Raw genomic sequence first — 24,685 nt, 5'->3', positions numbered from 1 at the left:
GACAGTGCTGTGGTACTACCTGAAGGTTACATGAATCTACAGCCTATTAACTTTAGTAAATGAAGAGAAAAAGACATGTTTGTCATGTGATTAGATGAACATGAGTCCAAAAGTCTTATTGCTTGTTGAATGAAATTTTGTAGTTGATGGTAAAATGCCCCTTATCCCCTTCTGATTGTGTTAAGTCAAACAATGCTCACCTGAATCACTGTAATGACTGTTGTTCCCTACTCTCTGAATACAGCCCATAATTGTGTAATGCAGTGTAGGTAGGCAGGTAAAACTATTGATTAGCTTTAGGGAAAGATGAGCATTGGGTAAAAATAGAGGACATACAGTCATGGAAAAAATGATTAGACCACTCTTGTTTTCTTAAATTTCTTGTTCATTTTAATGCCTGGTACAACTAAAGGTACATTTGTGTGGAAAAATATAATGATAACAACAAAAATAGCTCATAAGAGTTTAATTTGAGAGCTGATATCTAGCCATTTTCCATGGTTTTCTTGATAATAACCAAAACCACTTAAGTTCTTACATCAATAGCTAAGGCATTATACTGCCAAAAACAGTGTTTTTAGGCATTCCTTGTTTTCTTTTGGGCCTGTTTTAGTCACATGGTACACACTGGAGTTAGTACTTGATTAACCATTATTTGTGATGACTGCGGGCTGCACAGTGGTGTAGTGGTTAGCACTTTCGCCTTGCAGCGAGAAAATCCCTGGTTCATGTCCCGGCTTTCCCGGGATCTTTCCGCATGGAGTTTGCATGTTCTCCCTGTGCATGCGTGGGTTTTCTCCGGGTACTCCGGCTTCCTCCCACAGTCCAAAAATATGCTGAGGTTAATTGATCATTCTAAATTGCCCGTAGGTGTGAATGTGAGAGTGATTGTTTGTCTTTGTATGTAGCCCTGCGACAGACTGGCGACCTGTCTAGGGTGTCTCCTGCCTTCACCCGAGTCAGCTGGGATAGGCTCCAGCGCGCCCCCCCCCCCCCCCCCCCCCGCGACCCTACTGAGGATTAAGCGGTGTATAGATAATGGATGGATGGATGTGATGACTGCAGCCATGCGTCTTGGCATGCTCTCCATCTCTTTCTGACATTGTTCTACTGTCACTGTAGTCCATTCCTGTTGCACAAATTCAAACAAATTTGCTTTGTTTTTGGGCTTGTGATTCTCCATTTTGCGTTTGATGATTTTCCACAGATTTTCAGTTGGACTTAGATCTGGTGATTGAGCAGGCCAAGGCATGGTTCCAATTAGGGATGGTCCGATCCGATCCACTGAATCGGTATCGAGTCCGATCCAGGCCAAAATGACTGTACAGGGCATCGGAGTTTTCTATTAGAACCTGTCTGATCCGAACCATAAACCCAATCTATCTCATATATCCTCAACTTCACTTTGCGCGCGACATGCCGTAACACAGACGAGCTGTTGCCATGGTTGCCATGTGCCTGTGTTTTCGTCACGTGAGCAGAGCGTGAACAGAAGCCTGCAGAGCTGTAGTCATGTCTGCCGTGTGGAATTGCTTTACGCTAACGGAGGCGAAAAGTAAACGTTTGCAAAATGAGCGTCGCAAGGGGCGGCAGTAAAACCGGACATTTTAACACAACGAACTTAATAAAGCATCTGCAGAAGCATCGTGGAAAGGAGTATGGAGACTTTTTACAGGCGAGTACAAAGAAAAGTGAACCGCAGCAACCATCGTTGCAGGAAACACTACAGAAGAGTGCAAAACTCGCTCCAGAGAGCACCAAGGCCAAAATGATAACGGATAAAATTGTCGAGTTCATTTTGCTGGATGACCAACCACTTTGTGTGGTGGAAAATGCGGGTTTTCAAGGTTTGGTACAATATTTGGAGCTGCGCTATCAGCTACCAAACCGGCACAGCATCTCTGATACACTAATCCCTCTGAAGTACAAACAGGTGAGCGACTTCAACTCTAAGCGTTTGGAAAGTGCAGTCATGGTTAGTTTAACAACTGACATTTGGAGTTCAGACGTGTGTCCAGTGTCCCTAATCAGTCTGACAGCACAGTGGATAGACTCAAGTTTTACTTTGCAGAAAGCTGTGCTACAAGCTAAGAAGTTTCGTGGCTCACACACAGGAGAGGCAATTGCTACAGCAACAGAGGAGATACTGAATGTATGGAAAGTTGAGAAGAGCAGAGTCCATGTAATCTTGCGGGACAATGCCAGTAATATGATAAAGGCAATGGATCATCTTGGGGTTGCCAATGTAGGATGCTTCGCCCACACACTGCAGCTTGGTGTTAATGAGGGGCTGCTGTCGCAGCGTAATGTGAGTGACGCGCTGGCTGTTGGAAGAAAAATCGTGGGTCATTTCAAACACTCACAACTTGCATACTCATGCTTGCAAGACATTCAAGAGGAGTTGAATATGCCACCCAAACGTCTGCAGCAAGACGTACGGACATGGTGGAACAGCTCGTATTACATGATCCAGAGCCTCCTTGCAGAGAAACGAGCCCTGTGTGCATACACAGCAGAGTACGACCTGCCAGCCACACTGACTGCGACCCAGTGGGGGCTCCTAGAAAACACTGTACAAGTTCTAGCCCCTTTTGAGGAGTTGACAAGGGAGGTGAGCTCCTCATCTGCTTCTGCATCTGATGTCATCCCATGGACCAAGTCCTGAAACGCCTTCTCAGTCAACCAGAAGAGGCAGATGAGGGAATAAGGACCATGAAAGGCACCCTCTTGGAGGCTGTGAGAAGACATTTCACACACCTGGAAACTGAGCCAATATATTCAGTTGCAACGCTTCTGGATCCAAGATATAAGGACAGGTACGTGTGGTTTCTTTACTTTATTAGAGTGAGTGAGTGAGTGGATGAATGACAGAGAGATTCACATACACAAACTGAATAATCCCACACCTATCAGTGTGTATGGATTTTTTAAAACTTATGCACTGTTATTCATAGTAAGAATAGATTTAGTCACTGGATATTATGGCAAGTAAACTTTAAACCATGCGTATGTTTATTTTTATCGTTCCAGGTACTTCTCAGATGCAGAAGTCTCAAGACGGGGAAAGGATGTGCTAATGGCAGAGGTAATGAAGATGGAGGAAGTGATTAGGAGGACCACAGCAGGAGCCTCAGAGCCAGCAGAGGGGACCTCATCCACCTCAGAGCCAGCAAAGAAGATGGCATGAGTGGAGGCTGCAAGCAAGAGCAAACTTGGAAACATTTTTGACGAAATCATGGAGGAAAGCACACCTTGTCCTGAGCCAGCCACAACAAGTGCACGTGTTGAAGTGCAGACCTACTTCAGCGAGCCAACTATTCTGCGTTCAGACAATCCACTGCTGTATTGGAAGGTTAACCAACCTAGACTGCCCTCCTTGGCAGTCACAGCTGCTAAATTTCTTTGTGCACCTTCAACAAGTGTGGAGAGCGAGAGGCTCTTAAGCACAGCCTCCAACATTATTGATGGAAAGAGGAGCAGACTGACAGCTGAGAAGGCTGAAATGTTAATCTTTCTGAAGAAAAAGCTGCCCCTCATGTTGCAAGACAAGGCAGTTTAAGTATTTTCAGTTCAAGGTCAGGTAGCTAACATGTTTTATTGTTTTCTGTGAACATAATATGAGTATTGGAATAGTGTTCATTCTAATATTTAGTTTCATGAGTGTTTTACATAGAGTACAACATCAGCAGCTGCATGCAAAAGAAGAAAGACACTAGATTGCACTATCTCTGTTTACTCTTATTTTTCTGTTTTTGTTTTGGTGCAGCAAATCAGGTGTATAGCCTAGATTTTTGTTGTTTTGATTGTGTGTCTTAAGAAGCCATGTGTAACTTACTGAGTTCTACCTACATTATTCTAGTGGAGATGCTATTATTTTATGTTAATTCATAAAATTATTTATTGCAGCTTTGCAATGTCAATTAGGTATAATGTGACTTTTCTGTTTATACACTCTGGGATTCTTTAATTTAATTTAAATATTTGCATGAAGTTGCACTTTTTTTATTTCAAACATTTGAATGGTGCAGCTGGGTCTGTTGTGTTTACAAATGATGTCAAAAGTGATGTGAGCTTTAAGTTTTAATAAAGCCACAGCAGTTACACATAACTTCAGTTGTTGTCACATATTTTCCTTCTTTCTTCAGGGGACCTGAACAGTTGTTGTACAATGAACGTGGTGTTTTTAGATGTCAGTATCAAGAAAATTACATCCATGTATTATTCACAACTTTTCGAGTGACAAAAAGAATCAGATCGGTATCGGATCGGTATCGGCCGATCCGCAAGGCTGCGGTATCGGTATCGGTATTGGATGTGAAAAAGTGGTATCGAGCCATCCCTAGTTCCAATGTTCTGATACTCGATCCAGGCTTTAACTGACCTTGCCATGTGGCAAGAGGCATTGTCTTGTTGGAAAATCCAGTCATTGGAGGCAGGAGAGAGTTTTTTAGCTGAGGGAAGAAGACTGTTTTCAAGAATAGCCCTGTACATGACCTGGTTCATTCGCCCTTCACACAATTGCATTTGCACTATTCCACCTATACTGAAACAACCCCAGATCGTCACTGATCCACCCCCGTGTTTTACTGTAGGGGCAAGACAGTCTGGTTTGTAAGCTTTTCCGGGCTTCCTCCTAACCAGATTCATCACTGAAGAAAACATGGCGGTGCGCACGGACACAGCAGCCTCTCCTCTCCTTCGGACTTGACACTTCCCTCTGCAACTGGACCCTTGATTTCCTGTCTCAGGGACCACAGTGTGTACGTGTGGGCAGCAGAACATCAGGCATCATCATGCTGAGCACTGGTGCCACCCAGGGATGTGTGCTCACTTCTGTTCACGCTGCTCACCCATGACTGCGCTGCCAAGACAGACTCCAACGTCATCATCAAGTTTGCCGATGACACCACAGTACTGGGCCTCATCAGCAATGACGATGAGATGACCTACAGAGCAGAGGTGGAATGCCTGGTAGGATGTGCAGCAACAACAACCTGACCCTGAATGTGAACAAAACTAAAGAGCTGGTGGTCGACTTCAGGAGGCCACCGGCTGACCACCGACCACTAAACATCAACGACTCCACAGTAGATAGGGTCAAGAGCACCAAATTCCTGGGGGTGCACATCACAGATGACCTCAGCTGGTCTCTCCACACCAACTCCACAGTGAAGAAAGCACAACAACGACTTCACTTCCTGAAGAGACTGAAGAGAGCCAGCCTTCCAACTCCCATCCTGACCACCTTCTACAGGGCCACTGTGGGAAGCGTCCTGACTAGCTGTTTCACCATGTGGTTTGGAAACTGCACAGAAGTGGATTGCAGATCTCTGCAACGTGTGGTCAAAACAGCGGAGAAGGTCATCGTTGCCTCCCTCCCGGCTCTCCAGGATAATTACCAAGAACGCTGCATAGGCAGGGCCACCTCCATCATAAAGGACCCCTTCCACCCCTCACATGGACTGTTTGTTGCCCTTCCATCAGGAAAGAGACTGTGCAGCATCAGAACCCACACATGAAGGTTCTGCAGCAGCTTCTTCCCACAGGCAGTCAGACTGTTGAACTCCCTGCAGCGACAGCACATGTAGACCTGCACCCATCACCTCCATACCCAAAACTGCAGTCACATCAGTCTCATTCATTATCACCCCAGCAGCAAGTATGATTGTGTCTGATGTATGCTTGTGCTTTTGTTTTTGCTTTTTTATTTAGCTTAGTCTTTTAAATTTATCATATTTATTTTTACCTTATATTTATTCTTCACTTTTTATAGTATTACTCTTATTTCTGCACTGTGAATGGATGTGAGAAATGTCATTTTGTTTAACTGTGTACTACGTACATTGCTGAATGACAATAAAGCTGAAGTTGAAAACCTTAGCCCAATCATCAACAGTCCAATCCTTGTGATCCCCTACAAAGAGAAACCATGCTTTCCTCTGCCTTTCACTGATGAAAGGCTTCTTCCATGCCCTGTGTGTCTTCAGACCAGCTGCAAGAAGTCGGTTTTGAACTGTCTTGCCGAAAAAGTCACATTTCTTGACAGTGCCCACTCATTTTTAAGGTCCTTGGAGGTTTTATGAAGATTCCTGACACAGGAATGGTTGAGTGCACAGTCATCTCGCCAGATAGAAAGATGTTTTCTGCCACAAACAGCTAGCAATTTGGTAGTACCATGTTCAGTTTATTTTTTCTTGGTGTAATCAACGGCTCTCTTGGAGACTGTTACGTCCCCGAGAGCTAGGGGATGAGGGGAGTAACAAATACACAGAAAACCAGGTAAAGAGGCAGGAAAACTGATCGTGTAGCAGACACATTATTTATTTTACAAAAAAGAAACAAAACCAAGATTCAATACAAGGCGAGCTTATTAACACAAAGCTGCTCCAAAATCAACGCACCGCACTTTTGATTCTAGCAGAATGCGAGACACCAACACGGCGCAAAAGCCGCTGATCTGGCCCACTGGCAAAGATGAGATCAGGCTGGCTTGGCTTTTAATCGTCTCTGATTGTGAGGTAGCTGCAGGTGTACCTGGCCACTCCCACCAGGCGTAACCTGAGAAATAAAATTTTAAAAAAGAGGGGAGAGACCAGGAACCAAAATACAACCGACCCCACCTGCACACAAACACACCAAGGAACTTAACACCCCCTCCCATAAGAACAAAACACACCGGTTTGCTTACACTCTACAAAAGTCGCTAACTTCCATTATCATAGCAACAATATGCCAGTCTAATTGCCACTACTCACCCACACGACAAAGTGACCAGGAGTTTGGACAGCATAGTTTGTCAGATAGATTGCACTCCATCACATATGGACCTGGAGAATGAGCAGTGAGAGCACAACCAGCCATGAGCAAGACCAACACTTGGTCACCAGGATGGAACCGTCCCTCAGCTGCTGTTTTACCATACCGTTTCTTCCTATCACTACACTTACTATTTACTCCTCCAGTCAACCTGAAACATTTCGGTAAAGAGGGATCAGTTCTCTGATCACTGATGACGGCCTCACGGGTCAGAGGTAGTGACACTACAGGAGGATGAGCCAGGGCAATTACCTCTGTCCGTAATTGCCGCCTCGGTTCCTTGGACGGCGACTCAACAACCAACCAGCAGGGGGCAACCTGCTTTCAAGCTCTTCGGACTGCACAGGAGCCTTTGCTTTGGTTAACACCCTCCCAGAAAATTTCTCTGGATGACCATGGGCCACATGGTCCTGCCCAGGTTCAGAAATCGGACTGTCACAACCTCAGCCACAGGATAGACCCTGCCACCAGCAATGTCATTCCCCACAATCAAATCTATACCATCATTTGGATAGCTAGTCCGGACACCTACCGGGAAAAGACCATTGACCAGCATAGACTGAATAGGAATTTTGCAAGATGTCCCGGGTTCAAATCCCGGACGAGCCCCTAAATATGTTACATCCCTGAGAACTAGGGGATGAGAGGAGTAACAAATACACAGAAAACCGGGTAAAGAGGCAGGAAAACTGATCGTGTAGCAGACACATTATTTATTTTACAAAAGGAAACAAAACCAAGATTCAGTACAAGGCGACATTATTAACACAAAGCTGCTCCAAAATCAAAGCATCACACTTTTGATTCTAGCAGATCGCCAGACACCAACACGGCACACAAGCTGCTGATCTGGCCCACTGGCAAAGATGAGATCAGGTTGACTTTGCTTTTAATCGTCTCTGATTGTGAGGTAGCTGCAGGTGTACCTGGCCACTCCCACTAGGCGTAACCTGAGAAATAAATTTTAAAAAAGAGGGGAGAGAACAGGAACAAAAACACAACCGACCCAACCTGCACACAAACACACCAAGGAACATAAGAGAGATCTTCAGGGTTTTTTTGCTGCCTGTCTTTCACTCATGCCAGTTTCCTGCAGTGCCAAGATGGCTGCCTTTGTGGCTTCACATAATTCTTGCCGAAAAACGGCATTATGTGAGAGCTGACAATTTCTGAGTAGTGCTACATCTTGAATCTAAGCAGGAAACCACTCTAGGCCTTTGCATGTGCAGTGCTGCTTATGACATGAAATGGCCTCTTATATAGCCTGGGAATACAATTAAGCTTAAGCATGCAAAACAGGACAAAGTATTATGTAATCAGCTGTATTTTTTTGTCATGTTCATTGTATTCTTCAGGTAATGTACCTTTAGTGATGACCAGGCATTAAAATGAACAAGAAATCAAAGAAAACAAGGGTGGTCTAATATTTTTTCCATCCCCGTATGTTGTAACTGTCACAATAAGAAACACTGACTTTAAGGTTAAAATAAGGAATATAATATTTGTTGCTCTGGTTACAAAAATAAATGTGTTTTAGGTAACAGAAAAGGAATAAATACTAATAAACTGGAAACAAACTGTGGTCTCCATAAAAGTCCAGTGTGTTGTTGACCAAGCATCCACCCTGACCTCCTCCTACACATACTTTGTCACTGTACCTGGTCATACTTTGGTCACTGAAGGTCATTGTCACAGTGAAATTACCTACAGTAACTGTGAGTTACTATGAAACTGCGGGATAGATTTTTAATGAAAGGACAGCTTCATTAAATTATTATAAAAATCTTGAGCTCGGTTTTTGAAGGGGCCTTATTAAGAAAGTGTTTGGACATATTAAGTCAGGGGCTACACAATGGCTCGGTGGACTGGGCCTGGGGTCTTTGTGCATGGAGTTTGCATGTGTGGGTTTTCTCCAGGTTCTCCGACTTCCTCGCACAGTCCAAAAACATGCTCAGGTTAACTGGTCATCCCAAATTGTCCGTAGGTGTGAATGTGAGTGTGATTATTTTTCTCTAATGTGTAGCAATATGATAGACTGGTGACCTGTCCAGGGTGTCCCCTGCCTCCACCCTAAGTCAGCTGGGACTCCAGTCCTCCCATGACCCTAATGGCAATCGAGCAGTGTATAGATAATGGATGGATGGATGGATGGATGGATGGATGGATGGATGTATGTTAGGTCAGAAAACAAACCTCTTTGTTAGCAATGTAATGTTATAAGTAAGAAGTTACAATGTCTGACAAATGGTTCACAAAGCCAACAGGTCTTTTGGTCTCATAAGTTGATATATAACTAATGGACATAAACATATCATGAAACACAAAATAATAAAAAAGGCATTAGTATTTTATTGTCTGCTTGAAAAAATGTCAATACAGAAATTTTGAACTACTTCTGAAAGTGAAAGTGTAAACATGAAAACCTTTCTTTCTCTTGTAAACCATTGTAGTTTCTCAGACAGCAATCACAGACCTCTGGTTAGTTTTCAGTACTTTTATCCATTCAGACCGAGAAAACACAACAAAGAATTTTTTTTCTCACATCCTTAATCATCATCACCACATTTAATCACAACTTGTACAACCAGATAACAACTCCCTCTTAATTTCAGCACTTCATCTGATCAGTCTTGTCTCGTCTTTCCCTCCCTCTCTTTCTTCTTTTCTCCCTCCCATTCAATACCAGACCAAACTCCTGCCACCTTAGTGCTTAATTTGGGAGCTGCTCCACAAGTGGGCCAGTCCAGGCTGCGTCGAGTACTGCTGGCACTGCCTTTGCTTGTCTTGGAAACACAACAGGAATCACAAAGGAAAAGAGCAAAGGAGATAAGATGTTACAAGCGTCAGAACCCGTGTTTTATTTTCCAAATAGCGAGAGCTAATTAAACATGTGTGACAGCATGTCAAGCACTCCTTTGTTTTTATGGGCCTCTTTCATGAAATCAGGTCTTTTTTTTACATCGAGAATCTTCAGTGCCCAGAAATGTGTCTTATTTTCTGGGGTGCTGCATATTATCAGCATCTCACAACTATCTGCAGTTTTCTTGGACATTTTTAAAGGAAGCAATGTGAAACAACAGAGTGAAGGAAGCACATATTTTACAGTTTGCGAATCTTTGAGCCTTGCCAATTAGACAAAACACAATCACCATATTAGTCCTCACATATCTGCACTCATCACAAATAGATATTTTTCAGGCTCTGTGTCCAAAGCACAACTATTTATTATATTAGCAACATACGATAGAAACAGCAGGCTTCAATTTAGATGACATCATTCAATCGAAATTCCTACCGCACTTATCTGCATTAGATCTCTCTAAACACTCAGAGATTCACAATTATTTCCTCTTGAATAAATATAACAAAGAACGTGAGGCAGTCTATGAGTTTGAACTTGGATATGTGAAGGCGAGCTCTAAACTCTAAATAGCCAGAGACTCATACACACTCAGAGGCCATGTCTTCAACACGAGACATTGTCTACATTCATTGTACTTTTATAAAACAGTGAAAGTACACAGACTACATCAATCTGAAGCCTCAGGAATGGAAAAATAACAGCTCTTGGCTGTGTGTTTCTAGCGTTTTGAAGATGATGTGACACCTATTAAACAAGAAGAGCATCTTGCTAGTCTCCACTCAGCTCTCTGTGTCTGATGAAAGCGGCACAGGCTCAGATCTCAGAGACATGCCGCTCTCAGGGAACTATCACTTCTATTTTACCTTTTGTAGATTTACATCTATTCATAACCCTCCTGGAAAAAATGGACGTTTAGCCAAAATCTTTTTAAAATCCACACATGGGCCTTGTCAAGCAGCTACACTGAGTCGCGTCAGACCTCAGCGGTCCTGCAGCATGTCACGTTCTAATGTTTGGGTGGAGGAATGTGCTGGTGTGTCTCTGCTCTGCTCTGTGCATCTACTGCTACACTCATGATAGACATTTTATCATAAAATGCAGTATCATAACATAGGCTGTCACGCTAGTGTAGAGCTACACAAAGACATGGCTCTCAATTGTGGTGCCCCTGAACGTCCTATATTATTAATGGAAGAAAATGGTAGACATGTTCTTGGGATCTTGTCATAGCTAAAATTTGTAGTATGAAATTCGTCTTTGAAAATAAATTATGTAACAACAAGCTAGCAGTTAAAGATGGAGGAAGCCATTCCAGAGAAAATTGTAAATTCCTGGATGTGCATTGCCATGGCAATGACACGACCAACTGGGCTAACTGAAACAGAAACTTAACCTTATGCGGCACGCGGTGTCTCTTTCTCATAGCTGAAGCAAAACAAACATTACAATGTAAAAACTTGATTGATTCAATGACATGTAAGCATACAAACACAGCATCCAAGGCACAGTAGAGTAAAAAGTAACGAGAGTTAGTTATTGATTGTTTTTACTGGCCAGGAGAACTATAGAGCTGGCTGCAGACACCATTCTTTCCACGATAGAGATGGAGTCTGTGTCTGTGGCAATCTGCTGCTGTGACTGCAAATGCTGTATGGAGAAGCCCAGTGGAGCTTGAGCATCTCAGTTTGTGTCCATGAGCAAAGAAGCAGAGCCCAGTTATGCGTAAACCAGTTTCTTGCTCAACATTTCCCCTGTTGCTGTTGTCGCTTGCAAATTATCCACAGATCAGACATCTGCTGCTGCACAGAAACCATTCACTGAAAAACTCAGAGAACGTTCCATCATCCATTATCTATACACCACTTAATCCTCATTAGGGTCGTGGGGGGCTGGGATCTATCCCGGCTGACTTAGGGTGAAGGCAGAGGACACCCCGGACAGGTCACAAGTCTATCACAGGGCTACACATAGAGACAAACAATCACACTCACATTCACACCTATGGACAATTTAGAATTATCACTTAACCTCAGCATGATTTTGGACTGTGGGAGGAAGCCAGAGAACCTGGAGAAAACCCATACAAGGAGAACTTGCAAACTCCATGCATGCACGTGAACCACGGATGTTTTAGCTACAAGGTGAAAGTACTAACCACCAAATCACTGTGCAGCCCTCAGGGGAAGTTATGTTTTGAAAATTCTCTGAATGCAGTCTCTTCTCCAAAAAAATGTAGCAACTGATAGGACTGTCCTGTACATATAGTCTATGCCTGTTGCTGTTGTTGGACGACAGGGATGATGTTGTGTGGATGAGTAGGAGCCACTTTGATTTTTTTTCCCATTTACAAAGTCAGGGCTGTTTTACCAACAGCAGATTTTTTTTCAGCGCATAAAAAATGCCTAGAAAATGGACCATTCAGATATATCTGTTGTTGGTGGTTCTGTGTTTTATCAAGTCAAAGTCAATGCGGCATCTTCCTGGAGGTTTTAAAGTTTTTCATGCCTCCATCTGCTGACAACCTTTATGGAGATGCTGATTTCCTTTTCCTGCAGGACATAGCACCTGAACACAGAGACATAACTACTAGCAAATGGTTTACTGACTATGATAATACTGTGCTTGATTGACCAGCTAGCTCACCTGACTTTAACTTCATAGAACCTATATAAGGGAATTGTCATGAGGAAGATGAGAAACACCCGACTCAACAATACAGAAAACTGAAGGAAGATATCAAAGCAACCTGGGCTTCAACAACACCTCAGCAGTGCCACAGGCTGATCACAGTCTCTGGAAATTAATGGATGATTTCTATTTATTCCAATTTAGTTTCTCCAGCAATCCATGGTGAGATCTGGTAGTTCAGTATCTTACTCAGAACTAAGTTAGCAAGACAATGAGTAGTATCAGACAATCAGAACCAATCTCATTTTAACCAGACTTTGGACAAAAGATAATAAATGTGTACTGTAAAATTATTACCCAGCTGTATTTTTGGAATGTTCACATCACACTTTACTGTGTGACGTCTCTGGTTCCACTTTGATCTGTCATACTTGACACAGTCGTACACATACACAGTTTTCTTGTGCAAAGAGGTTTTTTGGGTGCTTATGACTAATCTGCTAAATAAAATGGTTTAGACTATCTGGCTGAGCTGTTTACAGCCTCTCTGATGTCTGACCACTTCTTTCTTGACCTATCTGACTGTGTTGCTGTGTTTCCACTTCTCAATACTTGCTTTAGTGAGGACAGTGTTTTCATAACACTGCAAATTATGTTGAAAAATTACATTTGTTGCTGCGTGCCTCTATTTGTGCTGTGATATTGCTCATTTCAACCCAGTAGCACAGCATGAACACTGCTGTGTGGAAGGAGAAACAGACGTTGCAAAAGTGATTTTAGTACTAATGAACAATGTTTAGAATTACAATCACAGCATGGCAATCACTTCTAAAATGAATACAAGTAAGCCATTTGAGAGTAAAGCATCCTCAGAATAAAATTTAGTGGTAAAATTAGATTGTCTAGGAGAGGACTTCTGAGAGTCATGTAACAGCAGTGAGGTAATGGCTTATGATCTCCTGTGAAGATGCCAGGTCTGATTCTGGAGTACACGTTAGTCGGGTCTTAACATGAGGAGACCTAAGCAGGCAGCAAACATGTCTGCTGTCACTCATAATTACTGTCACCCTACCGCTGCAGTTTCCTGCACCACTTCAGTTTGTTTTCTCGGCTAAATGTATTTCAGAAGAGTGTTATTACATCAGTGTTCAGTGCCTGGAGGAACCCGCACAACATGCACTTCTTGTGGTAGAAGTGATTGAGTGAAAGCACCAAGGTCAGCATGACTTTTCATATTAGAGTGGCTTAGTGGATTTCAGAGATCGTCACGAAGGAGGGAAACCTTCATTCTCAGAAAACCTCCGCTCCTACTGCAGCTGTTAGAACAGTGTCACTGAGATGAGCACGTTTTATGGAGTGTCTATGTTGTAGACTTTCGCTGAAACAGAGCAGATGTTTACATTTTGTCTGGGATTTCAAGATTTTTCCTTTCATTCCAAGCTCAGAGGTAGTATATGAGCTGCTCTTGCAAAACACCCTACTATCAGTCAAAATGTGACATTTCTTCGCAAAAACTATGAGGAAAATGGAGCTAAATGTTAAGGCTCTGGTGGTAAATGTGTGACCACAGTCTGTGTTAATGTGTGGTGCTATAAGTGGTGAGATTACATAATTCAGGAGTGTGTAACTAAGTCAATGTATGCAATCAAAAACCAACTCCTAAAACATGTGAAACATTTACCGATTGGTAACCCAAAGATCTTTGTGCTCACATGATATTTTCATTTCTCTCCTTTAATCTCTGCTGTTTTCCTGCCACAACAAAGCTGCTGCGAGCATTACCCAGACTACTTTTTGACTCCCGAGCACCTAATGTAATGTAAATATTGCTTCTGAGGGATGTGGCTTCCTTGAACTGACATCATGGAGACACGTTATTATTAGCAATATCTGCAATGAGTTAAAATAACAGATCGATGGTGTTCTATCTTCTCTTTCCATCTCTCATAGTCGGTGCATTACTGCGTCAGCCTACTGTGGTCACAGAGTGCATGTGGAGCATTTTTTTGGGTTATTTCACCTCCAAACACAAATAAAACATCAATCACATTTACAGTTTTTCTCAATTGATAAAACACTGTTCCTGAAAAATAGCACACATTTCCCAAAACACTGCACACTATTTTCTTTATTAGCACACAATTAACAAAGCACTGCACACTTGTGTCAAAAGTGCGCTTTATTGTCAAAATTTGAACTTTGTTTTCAAAATTAAGACACACGAAGCAAAAGTAGGACAGTGCACTGCTAAATACAAAACACTCTTCTCTCACTGTTTGAAGTATAAAAAATGATACAGTCCTCAAAAATGACAACTTAAACACAAATGCATCCTATAAATGAATCAGAGGGGGACCATTGCAGTGCCTGACGGTATATTTCAAAATAAAAATAATGCTAGACAAAAAAAAACAGCACTGTATTGTGCATAGTACAGTATGTAAATATTTACACCACGTCTGCATCAATTCTTTCAGCCTGGTCAGGCCTCAGGACCTCATCAACATCACAAGCTATATTTTCTCTGGCCAGGCAACGTGGAAAGAAAGACCGAGTGTGTCTGATCCAGCCTGACATGCATCAACAGAAACATCACCACATGCCAAGACCACTGAATGCAAGAGATTTTCCCAAAGTATGGCTGCTGCCATATATCTTCCACCTCCATGTAGACAAGAGTTCTTCTATAGGATTCAAAAAGGGAGAATATGGTGGCAGAAAAACCACAATAACTTGAGGGTTCATATTGAACCATTCCCGAATAAATAGTCCTACTACTCCTTATCAATTGAGAAAAACTGTAATTGTGACAGCAGTGTTGGAAGAGTGTCCCAATTCTGCTTCCTAGTGTTGACTTTTTGAAGAATGTGTGCTATGAGTGAAAAGTGTGTTCAAATGAGCAAAAAACGTGTTCAGTCTTTTGCAAAAAGAGTGCAAGAGTTTTGGGAACTGTGTGCAAACCATGAATAATGTTCAAGGTTTTGACAGCAGAGTCCTGTTTTTGAGAAAAGTGTGCAGTCGGTTGGTGGCTGTGTGCAGTGAATGGAATTTAGTGTCTTATCAATTAAGAAAAACTGTAATTCAAATGAAGCAATGCGCTTATGCACACACACACACACACACACACACACACACACACACACACACACACACACACACACACACACACACACACACACACACACACACAAGCGATTAAATATCAGTCTAGATCAGGGGTTACTAACTGGTGGACCGCGGTCCGGATCCAGACCCAGTCGCCGTCTTACACGGACCGGACCTGTAATCAGTAAATTGTAATGGGATTTTAAATTTGACCGGTCACTTCTGTTTTACCGGAACAGCTTTCCCAGTGTTTACGGCATTAGTTATCAGCTCAGGAAACACACAGACCAATTATGTACGAGTTCAGCCATCCCACGTGACGCTACTCAGCCAGTGAAGCCTCTGCATTGCAGCTGCTAAACATCACAGCTCTGCGTTCAGAAAACAGTTGAGAGGTGAGAGACAGACAAAAAAGGAAAATGAATAAAGCGACACTGAGAGGGAAATAGTCCTGCACATGCTGACCATGTTTGGGTCAACATACAGCTGGAGGCACCTTTCTCAACTATGAACATAATCAAAACTGAATATCGTTCCAGACTGACCAATGAGCTACAAATGTGTTTGAGAATGACCCTGACATACGGTGGCCGAGGGGTGCAAATGCAGCACAAAAACGGAACGCCCTGCAAGAGACAAAAACACCCACAAAAAATAAATGCTGCAAGATAGAAAACACCTACAAAAGAGAAATGCTGCAGGAGACATAACACCTACCAAAATGAAACCCACTTCACAAGAGAAACGGACTGCAAACAGGAACGCACTTCACAACAGAAACGGACCACAAAACAGAAACGCATTCCAAAACAGAAATGCACTGCAAATCAGAAACTCGCCACAAATAGGGTAACACAATGGAGGGGATTCCACAACGGAAGTGCTCCAGGCCACTAGATGGCAGAACTGAGTTTCAACACCAGAAACAGATAACGAGTGAATAAGAAAGTTGAAATTGGAGGGACAGACTACTCGAAAAGGTATACTTTTCTCTTTCCTTAATCACTTTATGTGTTTTTGAAGCAGTCCACAATTATCAATGCTTCTCTTCTAGGCTGTCATGTCCCATGCGAGTCGTCCAGGTAGGTACCTGGACGAGTTGTTAAATACCAGGTGTGTCCCAGAAATTAATGTTTGTTACAGTAACGTTAACACTACAAATTCACTTCTCACAACCCCAAGCCCACTAAAATCAGCTGTGTAAATCAGCAAAACCTACACAAGTATTTTCACAGCAGCATCTGAGGGCCACATGTAAAAACTTAGGAAAGAGAAAAGTATACCTTTTCAAGTTGTCTCTCCAGTTTCAGTAAGATTTAAACAACTTCGAGCCGTGTATTAGACCGCTCTAAGCCACAAGTTGGAGTGGGAAAACCACGGCAAGCTGCGGATCAGGAACACCAGGACAAGCTGTGGATCAGGAACACCAGGACAAGCTGTGGATCAGGAACACCAGGACAAGCTGCGGATCAGGAACACCAGGACAAGCTGCGGATCAGGAACACCAGGACAAGCTGTGGACTGGGAACACTACAACGTGCAGCAGAGAGGTGTCACTCCACGGAGTGGTGTTGCTCCACAGAGGGCCCTACAACTCCCTACTGGCTCCAACTTGTTTAATCCGCCTATACCATGGTCCCAGAAAACTGAAAACATTAAAACAAATATTGAATGATTTTTATAAACTTGCTAAATGTGCTTAAGTATAGGAACATTTCTTTGTTGTTCTACTACTTTTGTTTTTAGGTGTTAGCAAAAAATGTCAAGAGAATTGGAGAGGCCCCATAATGTTTTTTTAATCCACAACCCAAAAAACAACGAATAAATATTTCTATTCTTTTTTTTTTTTTTTTGCAGGTGTTTTGTCTCTTGAAGCATTTATCTTTTGTGTGTTTGTGTTTCGTAGTGTGTTTCTGTTTGCAGTGCGTTCCTGTTTGCAGTCTGTTTCTCTTGTGAACTGGGTTTCATTTTGGTAGATGTTATGTCTCCTGCAGCATTTCTCTTTTGTAGGTGTTTTCTATCTTGCAGCATTTATTTTTTGTGGGTGTTTTTGTCTCTTGCAGGGCGTTCCGTTTTTGTGCTGCATTTGCACCCCTCGGCCACCGTACTGACACCATTCAGACCACAATTCAAAATACACAGTTAAAAAAATACTTGCAGGGCAAACTGCAGCTCAGTTCTCCCATTAAGCAACATGGGATGTAAGGGGAGTAACAAGACAGGAAAAAAATGTAAAAATGTTCAATTGTTTACATTTTTTGAGATTTAGGTATTGTTAAAGATGTATATAAGCTAGTTCGGGTTGTTTAGTCATTATTTTTTCAAGTTCTGCACTTAATTTTAAGATGTACAGTTATATCAAAAGTTATTTGCTAATAAATGTTGTCAAAATGTTTTGAACCATACTGAATTTATTTGATTTGATGGTCAGTTATTGATAACATGCACACGCTAATAAAACTTCTAGGTTACATCATCATATATCGCACTAACTGAAGTTGGACATTTTGATGTTCCGGACCTTTGCTTTAATACATTTTCTCTGACTGGACCTCTTTGAATTTTAGTTGAATACCCCTGGTCTAGATGCTCTATAGACTAATATCCTAACAAACAGCAACAACAATTGTGTGCCTTATGATTATTTAAATCAAATAATTTGACTGATATAGAAAAACCTTCATGCTTTCAGGCATCCAAATCCACCTGCTGATTCTACAGAGATTGAAAACAGAGAAAAAAATTCTATAAGCAATTTAACTGGCCAAACCTATAACCAGTGTGAAAAGTCTAGAATGGGAGTGATGTACTCCGGCTTCTTGCACCTGATAAAATCCTGGCAGCTTCATTTATGTTGTAGTTTCACAAGGGTTGTTCTTTATACTACAGACAGAGGACAGTGAGCTGAAATAATAAAGATGAGCTAAAATGTTTACATGAATTCCCAGTTTGTGGCAAATAGGAATGACTCTAACTTTGAGTTTCCACAGCTGATAGAAACGGAGGGCAGGACTGAGCCAATATGACTCTTGAAACCCTTGTTGATGTCAAATAAATAAAATAGATAAGATGTGAGTAATAAGCAAGTCTCTCAGTGATTTTGGGATTGCAAACATTTGTACCAACTAAACAGGGTCAGACGTTGTGGGTCATTAATCTCTGGAAGTTCTGAAGCAGTTAAAAGGTGTAATATATGTGGTTTTGAACATACATATATATGTAATATAGCAGTAAATAACTATCAACCATGTAATGATACACTGCCTACATGTCTGGATTCCAGTAGGTGTACTTTTACTCTACCAAGGAGCGTGTGACAATCAGCGTATGTTTGTCTGTTTGTCTGTCTGTCCGCCTGTTTGTCTGTTAGCAACATTACTCAAAAATGGAAAAATGGATTTGGATGAAATTTTCAAGGAAGGTCAGAAATGACACGAGGACCAAGTGATTAGATTTTGGCAGTGATGTAGCTTATAGTCTGGATCCACGTATTTGTTAAAGATTTCTACATCATTGCAAGACTGTGGCACGGCATCACTGTAACTAGCACGACAAGTGGACGCTACATCAGCTGCCTGCTGACGATCACATGATTGCGATCCTACTACAAATCGACCGCTGCGGATTTATTGGGACTTATCCATTGGAAATTATACAAGGAACAATTGATGAAATTGTAGGGGTGTTTCTGAGTCCCATCAATTCCTGTTGGCCACTACTTATTTAGGTCACGCAATTCGGTATCCGTACATTATGTACACATGCATTACACACACCTGTGCTCACTGCAAAGTAATTTTTTATTAGGAGGTAAAATATTTACTAATAAGCATCTCTATTACTCATTAATGGAGGGACAGAAGCATAACTAAACTGTTGTATCGGAAATGGTGTCTTCTTTTCCAGCTTGGATCAGATCTATCCTACACAGTGACGCACGGCAGGACAAAAGCGAGGTAAACACACAGTAGCCTCTTAGCTTGGTGCCTGACAAACAAAGCCAGTATTAATAGTCAACACAGGTTTGCTAAGACAAAACACTAAAGGAAGTTGGGGAATGCATGGAAATGCATGAATGGAAAGTGGCAGAGTGGATTCCAGGGAGGTCTGTGGCTGTTTTGCTGCTGATGGGTATGGTGCGTTAAAGCTTGTCACACAAAGCCCAACAGAAGTACACTCACTGTAAACTTTCCGGGAGCTTTTTAAACACAGAGAGTGCCAGCCTACCCAACCAGAGACAGAGCGGGAAGCACAGCCAAGATGTCACAGTCCACACACACTCTGGGTCCACGACCACGATGTGTGAGATGATACGGCTTCTTTGTATTTATATTACCGTATGTATTTAGATTAGATGGCTGCTTTGTATTCAGCAAGTTAAACACACAGGTCATTATTCATGCTGCCAGCAGGGAGCCTGTTCAGCAGCACTGCAGGCCTGAAGCGCAGTGATGTCAGAGAGGTTACTGCAGGACAGGTGAGGTACTGACAAACTCATCTGTGAACACCACTAACTCACTAACAGTTCCTGCACCTCACAGGTCAGTATCATACTTAAATAAATAAATGATCAAAACCTGATTAATGGTGTTATTCTGCAGAACCTAAAACTTGCATAAAAGTGTGTAAAATAAAAGTGGATGTTTTTATGTTAGGGCTGTGACTTTAATGCATTAATTTCGGTTAATTAATTACCGCAGAAATATCGCGTTAAAAATAATAACGCAATTAATTGCACCCTCCTCAGTTCCCGCATTTCTGGCACACTGGTAACTCTGATGAACACTCCAACCCAGTAGGTGGCGGTAATGAACCTGAAGTCTGTTTGTAGCCATGAAGAAGAAGCACAGGAAGTACTGAGTGAAGTCAGGCACTGGTGAACAGGGAGGGAAGACGAGGATGAGCTTGTAGAGCAGAAGGTTTTCTTTTAAAAATCTTCCCGATGGCAGCTTGGATAAAAGCCTGGTTGTGTACAAATTGTACAACAAAGAGTTTTCTGATCACTGCAGCACTTCAAGCCGACGGTATCACCTCAATGTAAAACATGTTGCTGTTAGCACCAGAGCTAACATTAGCTACGAGTCATGGTAACGGCTAACAGTGTAGCCATCCCATAATAGACCACTTTTCTAGACAGTGCTTGAGTTTACAGAAAGTTTTAAAATGTTGAATAAAATCGCTATAATTGCACTTAGATTTGCAGTAATCTGTGAATGTAGCAGACAGATGAAAAATGCAGATAAATAGAAATAAAACATTTTTGTGGTTTAAGTTTTTACTCCATTGAGGCTCTGCCTCCTTGGAGGAGTAATAACCTAAACAACAAAAATATCTCTTTTAATAACTTAATTATAAACTTCTTGTTTATAAAAAATTACATAAATAAAAATTGATGTTCCTATAAAAAGAACCATCAAAATGACACCATTTATCAGACCCAGAAAAGATGAAAACAGAATGAATCTCTGGATTTTCAACTTTCTGAAGCTCCTTGAACTACTTATGCTGATTTTATGTGCTATACAGTGGAAAAAACAACTAAATTCAGGCTTTAAGTCATCAAAATCATTTTTTTCTATATGTCCCATTTTCCTTTTTTAAAATACATTTAAAATTATAAACACCTATATGTCTATTCATTGATTCAACTGTCGACCACAATTTTATTTGAATTGAAAAACTTCACTTATTGTGTCAGATATTGCTATTTGACAAAACTGCAATTATTGCGATTAATTAATTACAACGCCTGTAATTAATTAGATTACATTTTTTAAATCGCGTCCCACCACTAAAAAAAAAAAAAAAAAAAAAAAAAATATATATATATATATATATATATATATATATATATATATATATATATATATATATATATATATATATATATATATATGGATTTGGATCTGGGGAGTGTGGAACCCGGGTGAACAGGTTAGCTCTGCCATGTTCTGTTGCCATAGGGGCATTGAGGGGTTGCTTGATCTGCAGTGTTTAGGTTGGTGGTACATGTCAAATATCCACATGAATGTCAGGACTCAAGGTTTCCCTGCAGAACATTGCATTGTAACAAGATGATTGATGTTATTCACTTCACCTGTTAGTGGTCATAATGTTGTTGCTGAAATATACACAGTGCTTAACAAATTTATTTTTGATTAAGATATGTGAATAAGGACTATTAAGTTGTTTGTGATTTGCCTAATAAATAACAATACAATTGTTATATTGATATTTATCAATACCATTGAGGTACACTGGGCGTGTGGGTGCTAGTGTAAACGCAGAGTTTTGGTTGCTTAGTTGTAGAAAACACTACAGAGGAAGACTAGACATAACAACTCCAAGCAGAAACAACACGGTCAGCTACTCCATTGTTGGCACGAGTTACCCTCTGGTAGTCAAGGCTGATGTCTTTGGTTCTTCCAGAAAACAGTGACATGATAGGAGCATGACAGATCACAAAATGGCACATAGCGATGATCAAAACCAATCAGAAACCCAACATGGATGCCTTTGTCATTGTTACACACTTTTTTAAAATACTAATTTTTCTTTTTTAATTCATGTTTAATTCTTGTTTTTATGAAGCTGTGTGCATGTCTGTCAACATTAAGCAGACACTTTACAGCCAGCATCTATGCTGTGCTTTTATACTGTATCAATTTTGCCATCTTTTCAAGATTTAAAAAACATACCTTTATATGTGCTGTTTATAGCCCCAATTAAGCTATTCTTTTCCACTTGGATGTTTTCAATTGTTTCTGTTGGTAATGTTTTCTTAAATATGAGCTTAAATCATTTTTAGTCAATCATTTTTTCAGAAAGCCAACATGGATGCCTTTGTTATTGTGACACACTTTTTTAAAAATACTTATTTTTCTTTTTTAATTCTTGTTTTTATGAAGCTGTTTATTGTTGTTTGTTATGCTGTGTTGTTTTTTAAAAGTGCCAATAAAGTTTCATTGTAGAAATGCAATGACAATAAATATCCTTGATACCTGATCCTTGATCCTCGTTAACAAAAGTCACTGTTTATGCCTGTTTACACTAAAACTAAACCTAAAAGTTTTCAAACTAAAATGAAGTCTCTAGCATCTCCCAAAGTCTCAGTTTTAGATGTGGACACAAGGCACAAACATAGCAGAACTCATGAATTTTAAATTGAAAACATTTAAGTGTGGATGTAGCCTGTGTTAATGACATAATAGGGCATGCACAACATGAAATAAATATCCATTCATATTTTTATTTATTTAGTTAATTCTTAAGATCCAGACAGCAGAACAACATGTTATACTTTTATTGGTGACAAGCTCCAGTTTCCCAGCGATAACTCTGCTACCTTGAATATGAGCAACATTGAGCCAAGAAACTGTAATTCTTTCATGCATTTATTGCTGAAGCTCTTTAAACTGGTTCTCCGTGTTCCTGTGGGTTGGACTTGTGTTAGCTCAGTTCAGAAAAAGTCATGGTCATTTCCTCTCCTTCTACTAGTAGTTCTATCTTTTGTTCTCTGTCAGTTTCAGATAGAAAATGTGATGAATTTTGATCATATTTCTCTTATATCTTCTGGGGGCAACAAAAAATTTAAACTTGTATTTAATCTGGATGTAATTTGTGTGGTGGATGATGTACAGGATGAGGCCTGATGCTCTCAGACTGTGCAAATCATGCACAAGACATCGCACTATAGCAGTGACAAAACATTTCAAAAAGGGACAATTCAGCTCCACTGGATGTATGTTTTTGTGTGTGCATGTGGGAACCAGTATTAATTTTGGTATATTTACACCTTCGACCTCCTCAGGTTGCTTTCCCTCACAGGTCAGCTGGGTCCTGTAAGATGTTTGGTCGTCAGGGTGGGTGGGAATCTACTTAGGGCTCTTAATGTTGAATTAATAGTTCCTCGTCTAACACGTGCCACAGCCTTTGAAGTATTTGGTGAGTCCTGAGGGTCAGGCAGGGTTGGAAGATGATAAATTCGTAGAAAGCTTGTTTGTCATAACAATCTGGACACATCTGGTGAACTGTAAAATACAAACGGATCTTCTCTGGAATATCTTAATGTGTCCGGGCATGTGTGACCAGACAAGACACAATGTGAGCCCCCGCTGCTGCTGCTGGTCACCATTGCAGTTCATTTCTGTTGAGTGTGTGTGCAAGTGAGCCTGGAACATCTTCCACTGTTTTTACTGTGAAAAGTGTTGATGAAACGCCCATGGCTCAATTCCTCGCATGATTGATGTGCATAAAGGCAGTCAAGCTAAACAGTTTGAAGGAGGGGAACACTAGAAGCCCAGCTGCATTGACAAGAGTAGAAACATGCTGGGCTCAGTGCAGCCCCTCACTTGGCCCTTCATACTAATCACTAATTTCACACACTTACTGCACTCATTTGACAGAAGCTTGGAAAATGTGTTAGTGCCACACTACTCCACAATTTTTAAAGTTCAACATAAAAACATATTATCAGTCTGAATCTCAAAGTAGCACTGCAACATGCAAGTACACATCATCAAACTGAAACTCTGCAGATGTGCGGTGTTTGTACAGATGTCTGTGGTGTCTGATATGGAAAATTCTTCACGCTAAGAGCTGAATTAAATCAAACATTAGAGCAGAATGCAAATGGACATGCAGTTTACTGATGTTAATAACAAATACTTTATTATTCGTACCTGTGTAATTAACTAAAGGTCACAAAAATATTGATACCTTTTTCCTCATAGCTCTGTGTACGTATTAGTATAATTATTAGCTTTATTTACATTGTAACGTTGTGTGATTTGCTGTACATGTAATGTGTTTTTGTTCATCTTGTTTGTGTGCCACCTCTTGGCCAGGTCATTATTGAAAATGAGAATCAACTGACATACCTGGTTAAATAAAGCTTAAATAAAATACATTTAAATTAACTTTATTTCATTCCTATCGAGACCTTTGTGATCTTCACCTTGACTACTTTAAAAAGCTTCAACTTTTGCAATGGAATTCAGACTACACTATGTGGTAGGTGGTTGATTAAACAAATCAGCTAACAGTCTAACAGGCTATTCAGTCACTTGACTATGTTGACAGTCAAATTATGTAAATGTAGAATTAAAAAGAATGTAGTTTAACTAGTTTAAAAAATGCTAAATGTGAAACGTTTAATGAATGCATAGTGTTTATATAACAAATGTGAAAGTATTTCACAAGACTGGCTTTACACTGACAGGTCAACATCCTTACTTATATCTTCTTATGTGTTATTGGTCCTGTTTTGGTTGC

The sequence above is a fragment of the Amphiprion ocellaris genome, chromosome 18 (genome assembly GCF_022539595.1).
Source record: "Amphiprion ocellaris isolate individual 3 ecotype Okinawa chromosome 18, ASM2253959v1, whole genome shotgun sequence".
NCBI classification, from domain to species: domain Eukaryota; kingdom Metazoa; phylum Chordata; class Actinopteri; family Pomacentridae; genus Amphiprion; species Amphiprion ocellaris.
The sequence above is the reverse complement of the archived record's forward strand: the minus strand, read 5'-3'. Positions refer to the sequence as shown.